This window comes from Canis lupus, chromosome 16 (genome assembly GCF_048164855.1).
Source record: "Canis lupus baileyi chromosome 16, mCanLup2.hap1, whole genome shotgun sequence".
NCBI lineage: Eukaryota > Metazoa > Chordata > Mammalia > Carnivora > Canidae > Canis > Canis lupus.
This window is the reverse complement of record NC_132853.1, coordinates 19,870,832-19,884,769: the sequence shown is the minus strand read 5'-3', so window position 1 is coordinate 19,884,769 and position 13,938 is coordinate 19,870,832. Positions and strand designations below refer to the sequence as shown.

Below are 13,938 nucleotides of genomic sequence, written 5' to 3'. Positions count from 1 at the left end.
TTTTCACGAGATCTCCAGGTGAGGTGCATGCACAGGAACGCTTAAAGAACACAGGACTCCAAGGCCCTTCTGGATTCTCCAAACGTTGTCATGAGGCAGGTAGGTTATGGCCACAACTGCCGGTAGGCAGAGAAACAGGGGTGGAGGCACACACAGCTAGTGAGTGGCAGAACCAGGCCTCAAACACTGTCACGTCTGACTCCAGAACTGGTGTCTTTACCAATATCCAGCAAGACATGAGGCAGAAATCATCCAGAAGTTTCGCCTGTGAGACCCCTTGCCTCCTGCCCCTTCCTGCCTGCCCATCCCTGATCATACCCATGTTCATCCTCCCACTGCTTCCTCTACTCACTTTTCCTCTTTCCCTCCCTCCTTCCATAGTCACTCAGCACTCTTCTGAGCTGGGCCCTGGTATATAGCAGAAAACTCTGCTTTCAAAGTTCACACCCCAGCAAGCCCCCTACTCCTGACTGAGCATTACAACCAACTTAAACTTCTGATACCTGGCCCCATCCTAGACTCCCTGAGTCAAATTCTCATAGGATGGGGGTGGGTTGGGCCTGAATATTTTGAGATCACTTCTGAGGTGATCCTGATGCAGCAGATCCACAAAAGAGGGCTGAGAGCCACATCTGTCTTGCAGGAAGTATTAGGCACACTGGTGTACAAAGAAAGAGGGGGGTAATCAACCTTGGTGAATGGGGCAAGGAGGGTCTGCTTCTAAGAAACAGGACTTCACAGAGGAAATGTCTGAAATGGGCTTTGAGGGATGTGTAGGAGTTTTCCAGGAGGACAGTGAAACAGTTTTTGCAAAGACATTGAGGTAAAACAGTGATATATTCAGGAGACTGTGAATAATTTAGCGTGGCTGAAGGGTCAAGCAGCGGTAGGACTAGAGAAGTGCCAGAGCAAGGTCACCATGTCAGAAGGACGGTCTCGTTTTGATCCTGTAGAGGTGAGTTCTCCAGACTGAGATATTCTCTCCAGGGGGCACGTCCTTCTTCTCTGGGCCAGTACGGCTTACCTGCTGTATGAGCTCTGCTACTTTTCTAAGCCTGTTGTTATGCTTCCTTTCCTCTGGCTCCCACCCTCTGCTGGTAGCACTAGTTTCTCCACCTGGGATAAACCCCAGCTGTCCACCCCTCTTATGAACAGAGCGTCACATGGATGTTAAAGTCTGTCTTCATTGCCACTCTTGACTCTCACAATCATGGAGCTGGTGTACCCACTTGACAGAGGGAGAGACTGAGGCTCAGAAAGGGAAAGTGACTCAATAGGCTCCCACAGAAAACCTGGGGCGAAGCCCAGGCTGCTTATTGTTGGCTGATAATGACCTTGTATACTTGGCAGTTTGTTTTTTTTAGATGTTATTTGTTCATGAGAGACACAGAGAGGGGCAGAGATACAGGCAGAGGGAGAAGCAGGCTCCATGCAAGAAGCCTGATGTGGGACTCGATCCCAGGACTCCAGGATCACTCCTTGGGCTGAAGGCAGGCGCTCAACCACTGAGCCACCCAGGTGCCCCTATACTTGGTGTTTTAACACTGGCTTTCTATGTCTCTACCAAAGGAATAAATCGGGAAGCATCCTCAGGCATTTGAGAGGTGGCACAGGTGGGGGTTTTTACCTGAACTACTGAGCAGGGCCTAGCAGGAGGAGTCCTCTCTTATGTGAGCAAACCTGTGAAGGTGAGAGTCTGGAAGCTACTTGGGGCCACTTTCCTCTCCTACATGGTACGAATCAGGTCCACAAACAGAAGCAGAGAGAGATCCCCTGTATACTGGGAGTCCTGGTTCCCGTCAAACATGAGGCAAGCTCTCCTCTGCTTTCTCACCCTTTGCAATTGATAGCTCTTTTTCTGGAAACTTTCCAAAATTATCTCACCCTTTTGCCTGATTTAGTTCAAATTGTGGCTTTTGTCTCTAATCAGGTTTGTGTTATCGGCCCGATTTCAAGCGAAGAAACTGAGGTGTAGAGAAACTCGGAGAAACTGAGGCTTGCCCCCAGTCACTCAGGGAGTAAGTAGAGCTGGAGTTTGGACTTAGGCCCATCATGGCCCCAAGCCCATGTCCTTCCCTCTGTCCCACACTGTCTCCTGTGAACCATAGCAGGCTCCTGGGAGAAGCACCTCTGTTTCTTTCCATAGCAGCAGGAGCCTGCCAGGAAAACAGAAATCATGCAGAAGTTCAGCAGAGGAAATTTATTTATTCATTTTTTTTAAGGATTTATTTATTTTGAGAGAGAGAGAGTAAGTGAGTGGGGGGGGGTAGAGGGAGAGAATCTCAAGCAGATGCCCCACTGAGTGCAGAGCCTGATGCAGGGCCCAATCTCATGATCTGAGCCAAAATTAAGTCAGATGCTTAACCAACTGAGCCACCCAGGCGCCCCAACAGAGGAAATTGAAGGAATTGGTTACACACAACAAAAGAAGCAAGGGGACACTGAGGAAAATCCAGAGAAAATAACTGTAGAAGGCAGCTCTCACCTCTAGGGTGGTGGGGACAACAGGGGAAGAAGATGGCATGGCAGGATCTAGATGCTCAGAGGGGCACCCAGAGCTCAGACACTGAGGAGCAGGGTGCCTCCCAGCCCTGTAAGCGCTGGTGAGCAGCAGACACGTGGGGCTGGTTCTGGGGTGTTGGGTCCGGAGTCCAGGTTTTATGGCTTTATCTAGGTACCCCGCATGAATGGAAGGAGGGGACAGGTTTCCCAGGCTCTAGGAGGCAGACTCTGCAGTGCTGGAGGGACACCCTTGGCCTGCCCCCATTCCCCCCACGAAAATTCTGACCTGCTTTGTCCCAGCTCTTCTGCAGAGGCCTCGGTGAGCCTGGATAGCTGGAAAGGTGATGTCCAGGGAGAATTAGCCACTTCCTGGCCAGGGCGTCGGGTCAGGATTCACTGTGGCAGTGGACACCTTCCTAACCTCTTGGAGGTCACCTCTTCACAGGTGCATCTGCTCACACGCAAGAACTGACTTCAAGCCTTGATGAGAGTCTGGTGCTTTGCTCTGGCGTCGCTCTGAGGCCCCATCCCTGCCCTGGCACATATGGCCCGGTTATCCACTGGGTCAGACTCCAGGGCCTGGGAATCCTCCGGGTGTAGCAGCTGTTGAACCCTGAGGCTACTTGAGGCTGTCACACTCTATCCTATGTTGCTTCCTCCTCCTTACCCACTCAGTGGGTCTGATGTAGAAGAAACAGGTTGGGATTTGGACATGAGTCATCCTTTGCTCTGCTACCTCCTGACTGCAGGACAGTGGCAAGCTACCTGTGTTCTCCTAAAATATAAAAACCTTGCAACTTGATGGGTCCATTAGCCACGACCTCCCCATTCTTTATATATATACTTTTTAATTTTTATTTATTTATGATAGTCACAGAGAGAGAAAGAGAAAGAGGCAGAGACACAGGCAGAGGGAGAAGCAGGCTCCATGCACCGGGAGCCCGACGTGGGATTCGATCCTGGCTCAAAGGCAGGCGCCAAACCGCTGCGCCACCCAGGGATCCCCGACCTCCCCATTCTTTATGTGACATGTAATTGTTGTATACATATCACCCCTACAGACACTACAAACCCTACAATTTACAATTGTTGCTTTAAATAGTCACATGCACTTTAAAAAGAGGGAAAGTGGTCTTTTATATTCAACCATAATTTTGCCATTTCTCACATTCTTTGTTTCTTCCTCATAATCTGGTTTGGTGGAATGTCTCCTCCATCTGAAGAACTGCCTTTAGAATTTCTCTTGGGCAGGTCTACTGGTGAGGAATTTTCTTGGTTTTCATTTGCCTGAACATGTTTTGGTTTCATTTTCAATTTTGAAAGTTATTTTTCATGGATACAAAATTCTGAGTTGACAGGTTTTTTCCACCCAGTACTTTACAGATATCATCCTTGGGATACCTGGGTGGCTCAGTCAGTTTAGCATCTGCCTTTGGCTCAGGTCATGTTCTCAGAATCCTGGGATCCAGCCCCACATTGAGCTCCCTGCTCAGTGAGGAGTCTGCTTCTCCTTTCCCTCTGCACCCCCGCCCCCGTCCCCTTGCTTGTGCTCTGTCTCTCTCTCTCAAATAAAAAATAAATAAAGATGTGTCCCACTATCTTCTGGCTTTCTTTCTTTCTTTCTTTCTTTCTTTCTTTCTTTCTTTCTTTCTTTCTTTCTTTTAGATTTTGTTTATTTATTCATGAGAGACAGAGAGGCAGAGGCACAGGCAGAGGGAGAAGCAGGCTCCACGCAGGGAGCCCGATGATCCCAATGTGGGACTCGATCCCGGATCTCCAGGATCACGTCCTGGGCTGGAGATGGCATGAAACCACTGAGCCACCCAGGCTGCCCGCCTCCATTCTTTCTGATGAGAAGTCAGTGATATTTATATTTCTTCCTCTGTATGAGATTATTTTTTTCTCTGGTTGTTTTCAAATTTTTCTCTTTGTGTTTGTTTTTTGATAGTTTAATTATATGTCTAGGTGTGTGTTGTGTACTTATTCTGCTTGGGATTCATAAAGATGTTTGGGTTTAGAAGTTTATGTCTTTCACCAAAATGGGGAAATTTCAGCTACTAATTCCTCAAATCTTTTTTTTTTTTTTTTCCCTGCTTCTATTCTCTCTCTCTTTTCCTTCTTGGACTAAAATTACACAAATGGTAGACCTTTTACGATTGTCCCTACAAGTCCCTGAGGCTTTATTCTCTTTTCCTAGGTCTATTTTATTCTTCGCATTGGATCTTTTCTATTGATCTATTTCTGGGGTCTCTGATTTGCTTCTGTCATCTCCAGTCTACTGGTAAAAGTAGACTCCTGGTTTTTGCGTGCTTCTGATTATTTTCCAGTGTTTTGTTTTAAATCTTTGTCAAGAGTTCATAGTTATTTGTGGTCTAGTGGGAGCTTCTCTGCCATTACTAGAAACAGAACTCTAAGAATTACTCATGAGGGTCACTTTCTTCATCTAGAAATTTATAGTGATGAAACTGACCTCATGGGTTATATCTGTGAAATGTCTAGCATTGTATTCAGGACACAGTAGGTCCATTACCCAACCCACTTCTATTCCTGGTCAGCTGAGCCTGGATTCTATTCCCACCTTTCCCCTCCCACCAGAGAAAGCAGAGGCATAGCCTCTGGGGGACGATAATTGGCCGATCCAAGGCTCTTCAAATCAAGGCAACAAAGAAGTATCTAAGGCTTGTCTGGGGATCATGTTCCAGGTTAAGTTGTGACTCCTTTATCATCAAGCCCTGGAAATATACTCTGGATGGTTTGTGGGAGGTCTGGTCCAGGTCCAGGCCCTTTTCTACTCTCTGTGTCTCCTGAGGGCAGAAGCAGGGAAGGGAAACTCGTGCTGATATGCAGGCCGGGGTGCCCTACCAAGGAAGGAGAAGAGAAGGCACTGGGAGATAAAGGGAGGAAATAGTAGGTAGCCTTGCTTATTGAGGGTTACCCTGTGCTGAAGATCACAGCGTCTACCGGAGCCTCTCCCCTAAGGCCGGGTCCAGGGTAAATTCTGTGTCATAGGAAAATGGACCAGAGATGCTGGACTGTGCCAATAGCCATGAGATGATCTTGGGTGAGGAAAGTAGTCTCAGGCTTATTTCCTTATGTAAAAGGAAGAACCCTTTATTTTAAGAATCAAAAGATGGTCATAAAAGTACTTTGCGACAGTAAAACTCCCAGAGTTTGGGATATATTTATTCATGTTTTCCCTGGGTGACTGTCACTTTGTTTGTAATTAGCAGTATTTTCCTGGTTTTCATGCAAAATTGCAGGACCTCCAGTCTGTCTTTCTTTTTTGGAGTCTCAGTGGCATCCCTCAAGGTGTTCATCAATATCGGTGTCAGACACTTGAGGCCTTCATGGCTCAAGGATGGAGAGGCCTAGGATCCATTGCTAAGCCACCTGCTAGGGCAGAAGCACACTGAGTTCTACATAGAAATGACAATGCATTGTTCCATATTTTGTAGAACATTTTAAGATACAGATCTAAGAAGAGTGGCTTTTTGGACTAGTGTCATTCAGAGGTTTCAGATAGCTCTTTCAGTGTTTATTTGCAGTCCTGTCTCTGCCTGGGATTCAAGCAAGACTCAGAGTCACCCCTCCCCTCTGACCCCTGAGGTTTGATGCCTAAGCAGACTTGGATGGGCTTGCCTCTTTTTCTGTTTTGTTGAATTCTCTACTTGGGTAGAGTCCTGGGTGGGTCTGTCCCATCCATATATCAGACACCAGGCAGGTCTACACTGCAGCAGGAACATAGCCCAGGCTGAAGCTGGGACCACCCCAGCCCCCTCCACTAGAATGAGGAGAGGACTTAGACTGACACAGCTCTTGAGCCCAACACTCAGTAGTGAGCCTTGTCCATATGAGAGCCATGAACATGAAAGAAGCCCCCAAAACCTAGAGATGTAGGTGAGCCATTATAAAATAATACTGCCATGAATATCTTCGTGTTCACAAATTTCTGAAGTGCAGGATTAATGGGTCAAAAACTATGAACAGTTTTAGGCTCTTTGTAGACATCACAAAAGCATGGGTGGCACATCTTACCACCTTGTCACCACTAGTAAGCATTATAGCTTTTTTCAGTGTGTCACTTCGATAGATGAAAATGGTATCTCATTCTCTTGCTAGATGATCCTACCAAGTCTTCACCTTCCCCTGATTGGCCTTGTACCCCCCTTACCCTTTTTGGTGTATGACTACAAATTGAAATGACTCTAGTAACAACCAGAGAGATTCTCCAGGGGAGGTCTGTGTCTGGCCAGGTGGGTAGGTTGGCGGGGGGGGGGGGGGGGGGGCACAGTTTTTTCTTTGGCTTCCCACAGTGGTGTTGAAAAGGATGCAATGGGCTGTTAAGGAAGGGAAAGGCATTGCACAGCTCACATAATTTTATTTTATTTTATTTTTTAAGTTTCTTTTTTCCTTCTCTGTTCCAGCTTGAGTTTTCTATCTGCACTATGGGTACAAGTCAGTAAAGAGAACTATCTAACTTGGTGAGGCTCAGATGAAACTTTGAAAGGAACTTTCAGGCAATCTTGATAAAGGTCCTAAAGTCCTAAAACATAATGCAGGAGTACTCTTGATGAATAAGCAGTTACTTAAGTGATTTTAAGGGAAAAGATTCTATCAATCATTCAACCCCAGTATGTCACCTGTTCATTCTGAATGTCTTGAAATGACACACTTTTCATTATTGTAAACAGCAGATCCTATTTTGTGGTGTTTTAAGAAAACTTAGCATTATTACCATATAAGGACATGATAACAGCAATAATAGAATAGCATCTAAAACTCATACTCACATACATCTCAGGTCAATCCTGGGCAGAGGGTGATTCAGATCTCATTACCCTGAATATACTGATAGGGAAGCTGAGAGCCCCACCTAGGAAGGGTTAGAGTTGGGCTTGGGCTCTGGTTTTCTCTTTTGCTTTCTAAGTTCAGTGGTTTTTTTGGAAGCTACTAAACTGAGATGCTTTCACCTTGTCTGGTTAGGCTTTGATCTGGCAATTTGTAAGAAGATGGATGGTGGGAACATAGTCCCCTTTGGAGCCAGAGGAGGGACTGGGTGACCTCTGAGAGATAACTGGGAAGAAGTCAAGCTGGATCCCTGTAGAGTCTTGAATCTTTGATCACAAGGGTATCTCTCCTTGGTTGGCTCACTCAAAGCAGGCAGAGGGTCCTCTTCTCTATGCCTCCCTCTGCTTCTATCTGGTTCTTCTTCTACAGTACAATCTTTAGCATCACTACTTAGGTTCATCATTCAAGAAATATTTGAGTGCTGAATGCCAGGTCTTCTTTAAGACACTGGAGATATGAAGAAGAATAAGGCAGAAGCCTCAAGTCTAGGAGCTCAGAGCAGAGGAGGCAAACTAAGTCAAGGTTCTTTGCATTGTGAATGACTGAAACTCCAATTCACATTAGATTAAAAGAAGGGGAATTTGCAAGTGTCATGCTAGCTTCAGGTACAGTGTGATCAAGGGCTCAAATTCTCTCTCCATCTTCACTCTTATACTCTGTAAAGGATCCATTTTCAGGTAGTAGGTAGAAGAGGGAGGGAAGAGTATTCTAGATTAGAGAACTGTAAGGATGCCAGTGTGGCTGGAGTGCAGAGAATGGTGTAGTGAGAGGCAAGAGAGGTAGAAAGAGAGTCAGGGGCAGATCATGTGGGGCCTGTGCCCTCTCTGGTGGGAGAGTGATATCAAATTTGCATGTTTAAAAGATTGATGGCTATACAGGGAATATAGAGTGGAAAGATTCCAGGGAATGTGGGGAGGCCATTGCAGAGCTCCAGGCAAGTGATGATGCTGTCCTGTCTAGGGGAGTACTAGGAGTGAGGGAGAGAAGCAAGGCTTGAGAGATATTAAGGAAGTAAAAACAAGATGCAATGATTGATTGAATGTTGTGAATGAGAAGGAGGTGACAGCAGTGACTCCAACATTTCTGGTTTGCTTAATTGGATGGGTGGTGGTGCCTTTCACTGAGCTATTGACGGTGGGAAGAGAAACAGACTGTTGGAGGAAGTTTGGTTCTTCGCATAATGGTTTTATGGCTCCTGTGAAACATCCAATTGGAGGTGTTGGATTTTTCCCTTTCCTCCTTCCTTCCCTGCCTGCCTTCTCCTTTCCCTCACCTCCTGTTTGCTCAGAATGGCCTAACATGACCACTCCAGCCCTTTCCAATTCCAGGACCCAAAAATGAATGACTGACTCTCTAAATTCAAATTTTCAAGAGATTGAATCGATTGGTCATTGGCCAGCCAATAGATTGGTTCCTCTTGGGTCAGGTGACTAGTTCTCATCCAAACAGAGATGGCCAGGAAAGAACGATGAATCACCTGATACAAACATGGCTGCCTTGGGCTGCCCTTTTCAGCAGAAGCTAAGGAACAGGAGTTGCAGACAGAGAGGCAGTCCCAAATGTACTGACCACATCTTTAAAATAAGGAGTAAACTAAGTGGTCTGTAAGGTACCTTTACCTCTAAAGGGTTTGTGTGCCCACTTCTGGTGAACAAAAAGACTGAGGTTCAGAAAGCTGCCCTGCTGTATGGAGCTCCATCTGGATTCCAGAAATACCTCCCTCCTCACTTCCCCATGAGCCTGGCACAGTGCAGGTTTTCTGGCCTTGATAGGTGAGTAACCCCAGTTGTCAGCTGCTAGCAGGATTCACAGGCTTCCACCCCTGGGAAGACAACAAAGGGAAGCTTATTCCTGGGCAGCAGAGCTAACTTGTGGCTTTCCCCAGTGACTGAGCCTAGGAGTAGCACCAACCCAGTCTGTGCTCAGCACAACTGTGTCTTATCATTTCTGGTTCCCTCCCCACCCACTGCTCCTGACTTGGAGAGACTTGAAGTCATGGGCTGCCAAGCTCCTCAGTGCTTCCCACCTGCATCCTCAGCCCAGTGAGGGGGATTTCCAGGGCTCATCCTTCTTGGGGCTGGAGAGCTCCCAGCATGCTCAGCCTGGCTGCCAGACCCCTGTGTCCCAGCATCTGCCTTCTTCCTGGGACTGAGCCCCTGGGCACTCCAGCTGTCATGCCTGGACAGCTGTCCTTGGCCCATTCTTAGGCTGATCCCTGCTCCTTTATTGACTTCTGAGTAAGGACAGCCACCCAACTTCGCATGCTAACATTGGCTGTGTTTCTGCCTTTTCCTCCTGCCATATTGTGATTTATAACATATATTTGGTCTTTGCCTTCATTTCTGGCACAGTGCTCTTAAAACACTTGGAATTTCCTAAGTGATGACAGTGGTGAAGGTGTCTTTTGTTATGTTAATGAGATGGCTTTTGGACCTACTCTAAGGATGGGGGCTGGTTGCCAGGAGAACCAATCATGTGATTAGAGAGTTGGAACTTTCTGTCCCATCCCCCTGACCTCCGGGGAAGCGAAAGGGGCTGGAGGCTGAATCAATCTCCAATGGGCAATGATCTCATCAATCATGCCTATGCAATGAAACCTCCATGAAAACCTCAAAAGACAGGGTTCCGAGAGCTTCTGGGTTGGTGAGTACATGGAGGTTTGAGGGAGAATAGCATGGGCTCAAAGAGGAAGTCCCAAGACCTTCCCCAGATCTTGCCTCATGCATCCATTCCACAAGGCTGTGCCTGAGTTACATCCTTGCATAATAAACTGGTAATCTCTAGTTCGTAAATAGTTCTCTGAGTCCTGTGAGCCACGCTAGCAAATTAATCAAACTCAAGGAAGGAGTTGTTGGAACCTCCAATCCGCAGTCGGTCGGTGTAGAGGTAAGGTGGGCAGCCTTCTATGACTGAGCACGTTACCTGTGGAATCTGACTCTATCTCCAGGTAGATAGTGTCAGAACTGAGTTGAATTGTAGGATATGTAGCTGGTGTTGGAGAATTGCTTGATGGTTTGGGGAAACACTCCCCCCTCACCATCCTACCCTCCCCCCACACACTGAAACTGGTACTAGAATTACCTCACCTTTCTCTACAGTCTGTCTTCCTGCCAATCAACTATAGATTCATAGGGTCCTTATCCGTAAAATGAGCGTAAGGATAATAATCCCTCCTACACAGAGACAGTGGATTCAAAAGTCCTAAGCTAACAGTCCTCAAAGTTTGGTCCCTGGACCAGCAGCATCTGTATCACCTGGGTTAGACATTCACATTCTTGGCTCCACCTGAGTCAGAAACTCAAGGTGGGGTCTGGCAATCAATGCTTTTAATTGGGCTTCCAGGTGATTCTGATACATGTTCCAGTTTAGGAAGCACTGTGCTAAACTACCTGTCCTGGGATGCAAGACATGAATTGAGTCTGGTATTTAGGGAACAGCCTCCCCTTCTCACCCCCATACCTCACCAAATCAGTGCCTGTTTTCTTTTGACTGGTTGTGTAGACTTTCCAGTTTCATCACACCAAAGGTCCTATGGACTTTTATCCTTTCTCAGTTTCCAGAAGACCATTGGATGTCTTTGTCTTCCTTAGCAGCTCAGAATACCCCAGATTCCTGCATGTTGACTGGGGAAATGATTTGGGATGGTTGGTTTTCAAAGCCAGATGAGACCTCCAGGAAACACTAATCTGTCCCAAGCAAAGCTTCCCAGCAGAAGGTAATAGCACCTTAGAAAAAAATTCTTTTCACCTCTCCAATTTACAGAAATTAGGTCTCAGAGAGCCAAGGGTATCTTTCCCAAAGTCACACAGCAGAGTACAAAGCTGACCCCAGGGCCAGGTCTGCTGGCTTCTAAGCTGGTATTCTTAGCACTATAGCAGGGCTTCTGGAATTTTAACATGCACATAAATCCCTGTGGAGCTTTGATAACATTCAGATTCTAATTCGTGGGTTCTGAGATGGGGCCCAGGACTATTCTAACAAGCTCCCAGGTGATACAACACTGCTAGTCCAAGACAATGCTTTGCATTGTGAGGTTCCTTTTTTTTTTTTTTTTTTTTTTTAAGATTTTATTTATTTATTCACGAGAGACACACACAGAGAGGCAGAGACATAGGCAGAGGAAGAAGCAGGCTCCCTATTGGGAGCCTGATTCAAGACTCGATCCCAGGACCCCAGGATCACAACCTGAGCCAAAGGCAATTGCTCAACCACTGAGCCACCCAGGTGCCCCTGCATCGTGAGGTTCTACTCCACACTGCTCACCACTCATCTCTCCTCCTAGATTGATTTTTGATAACCTTCCAGCCTAAGAGAGCCAGCTTTTGCAGAAAAGAAATGATCCGTACTTGTGGTCAAGTAACAGAGAACTAAAGTCATGAATAGAAAGCAATAGAGTTGGTGAGGTTGGATGAACTGCAAAATCCCCAAGTTCTACTTTTAGCCAGGGCTGCTAGAAAATCTGTTGATTCTGGGCCTCTTCCTGAGTTGGAATCTGCTGACACCCCTCCCCTGCTCCCAACAGCCCCCCACCCCGAAGCCGCCGCTGCTGTCTCAGAGGCTGGTCTCCGGGGCTCAGCACCTCAGGAAGCTCTCACCATGGCAACAGACAGTCCCTGCGCCAAACACATTCATTACAAGAGCTGGAAAGAAAACAGCCAAACTCTTCCTGACCTGACCTTTCCTGGGGGAACTCAGTCGGTCGACTGGGAAAGTCTTCCCACCCCAAACCCAAAGCAAAGAGCCTTGTGACTCTCACAGAATCTTAGCAAGATTCTTAGCAAGAGAAAGAATTTTGAGGCTTAATCTGAGCTGCTCGTTTTCTAGATAATTCCAGAGAGGGCACAGGACTCACCCAAAGCCACACAGCCAGTTTCTGGAAGGAGGGCCTGGTCTCTGGGCAGCCAGCATAAGCTCTGTTCTCCTGAAGGAAGCTCCCCGAAGGGCAGTGGCTCTCTTATATTTTGAAGCACTAACCTCCCAGTGTGATTGTATCTGGAGATGGGGTCCTTAGGAGGCAATTAAGGTTAAGTCAGGTCAGAAGGTTGGGACCCTGAGCTGTCAGGACTATGACCCTATAACATGAGAAAGAGAGATTGAGATCTAGTTCTCTCCCTACCATGTGAGGCCACAGTGAGAAGGCCACCGTCTATAGGCCAGCAAGAGAGCCCTCACCAGAACCCGGCCATGCTGGCACCTTGGTCTTGAGCCTCCAGACCATGAGGAAATACATTTCTGTTGCTTCAGCCATCCAGTCTGTGATATGTTGCCATGGCCGCCTGAGCTGACTAAGCCCACCTTCAAGCCAGTCACATGCTCATTCAGTGTCCCTAGAAGAACCTGGATGTCTTCACATGGTGCTGAGAACTCTTATAAACAATACCTTTTCCCTGGACTGCTGGGAAGCCATTTGGCTTTCTCCGCCCTCAAGAATGCATCTGTTTGGTTGATTCCTTGTGGGCATATGTGTGTGTGTGTGTGTCTGGTTGGCCTGAGAGGTGAAAACATGTTGTGCTGGGTGTGGATGAGAGTATGCCTCCAGGGTCTGAGGGGACCACAGAGAGAGGACCAGAGCCTCATTCCTGCCTCTCCTCCAGCACCTATAGCTGGCCCTCCTCACTGCCCCACTTCCAATGTCACCTTCCACAGACCCGATGCTCCAGCCTCGCTGAAAGCCTTAGGGTGTCCCAAATGTGCCGTGCTGTTCATTTCCCCCTCATACCTTCACACGTGCAGTCCACACTGCTTGGAACACTTTTCCCTTCTTTGTTCCCCTGGCAAGCCCTCAAGATCCGCCTAGTGATCTCTTCTTCCATGAAGCCTCCCTCACCAACACTCCTTGATTCCCATTCACTCATTCACTTGTAAACAAGCAAACACACAATAGCTCAATATATATGGGCATGTACATACACAAACACACACGATTCTTGGTTGCAAACAATAGAAACTAACTATGGCTAATTTAAACAGAAAGGGACTTTATTAAAAGGATATTGGGTCATCTCCAGATGACCCAGAATGGGAAACTAGGCTCCAGGCTCTGCAGCCGCTAACAGTGCCCTGTGGCATTCTCAGAGCCAGGTGCAGGATGCTATGGGCACAGTGGCTTGCAATGGCTTGCATTGCCAACCCTACTAGCACTGGCCCCTCCACAATGCCCCTGGAACTGCTGCCATCTCCACCAATGGGAATGCTTTGGATTATTTCTCAATCTTCTCCCTTCCTTGTGGCACTAGCTCTGATTCAGAGTCTGGGTCAGTGAACCCAGTTGGCAGAGCCTAGGTCGCATGTCATACCCTGGTTCTGAAGTGGAGGGTAGGCTCCTTGCTTTGGCAAGAACTATATGGAGGAATTCCCCAAATTATAGAAGGGGATTCAAATGCTAGGTGGCCAAAATCATGACAAATGCCTCCTAAATGTAGAATATATATTTTGGGTGTTTAAAAAAATTCTCATTATTCATGGTAGCTATGTTCTATAAAGTCACTATAAATACTAAATTAATGAATACAGAGCCATTGCTCCTATGGGATATTCAAGATTAAGTTCCAATAAGCCTCCAATCACATTTTTGTAAAGAGATCAATA

General features: G+C 46.9%; 1 long non-coding RNA gene across 1 annotated transcript; it reads right to left on the bottom strand.

Moving 5' to 3' along the window:
- Nucleotides 1-4,339: 4,339 nt before the first annotated feature.
- Nucleotides 4,340-11,214, bottom strand: LOC140606262 (uncharacterized). Its single transcript, XR_012008613.1, has 3 exons — nucleotides 10,810-11,214; nucleotides 8,970-9,172; nucleotides 4,340-5,892 (listed from the first exon to the last, which is right to left on the bottom strand). It is a non-coding gene; the product is annotated as an uncharacterized lncRNA (long non-coding RNA).
- Nucleotides 11,215-13,938: the final 2,724 nt, after the last annotated feature.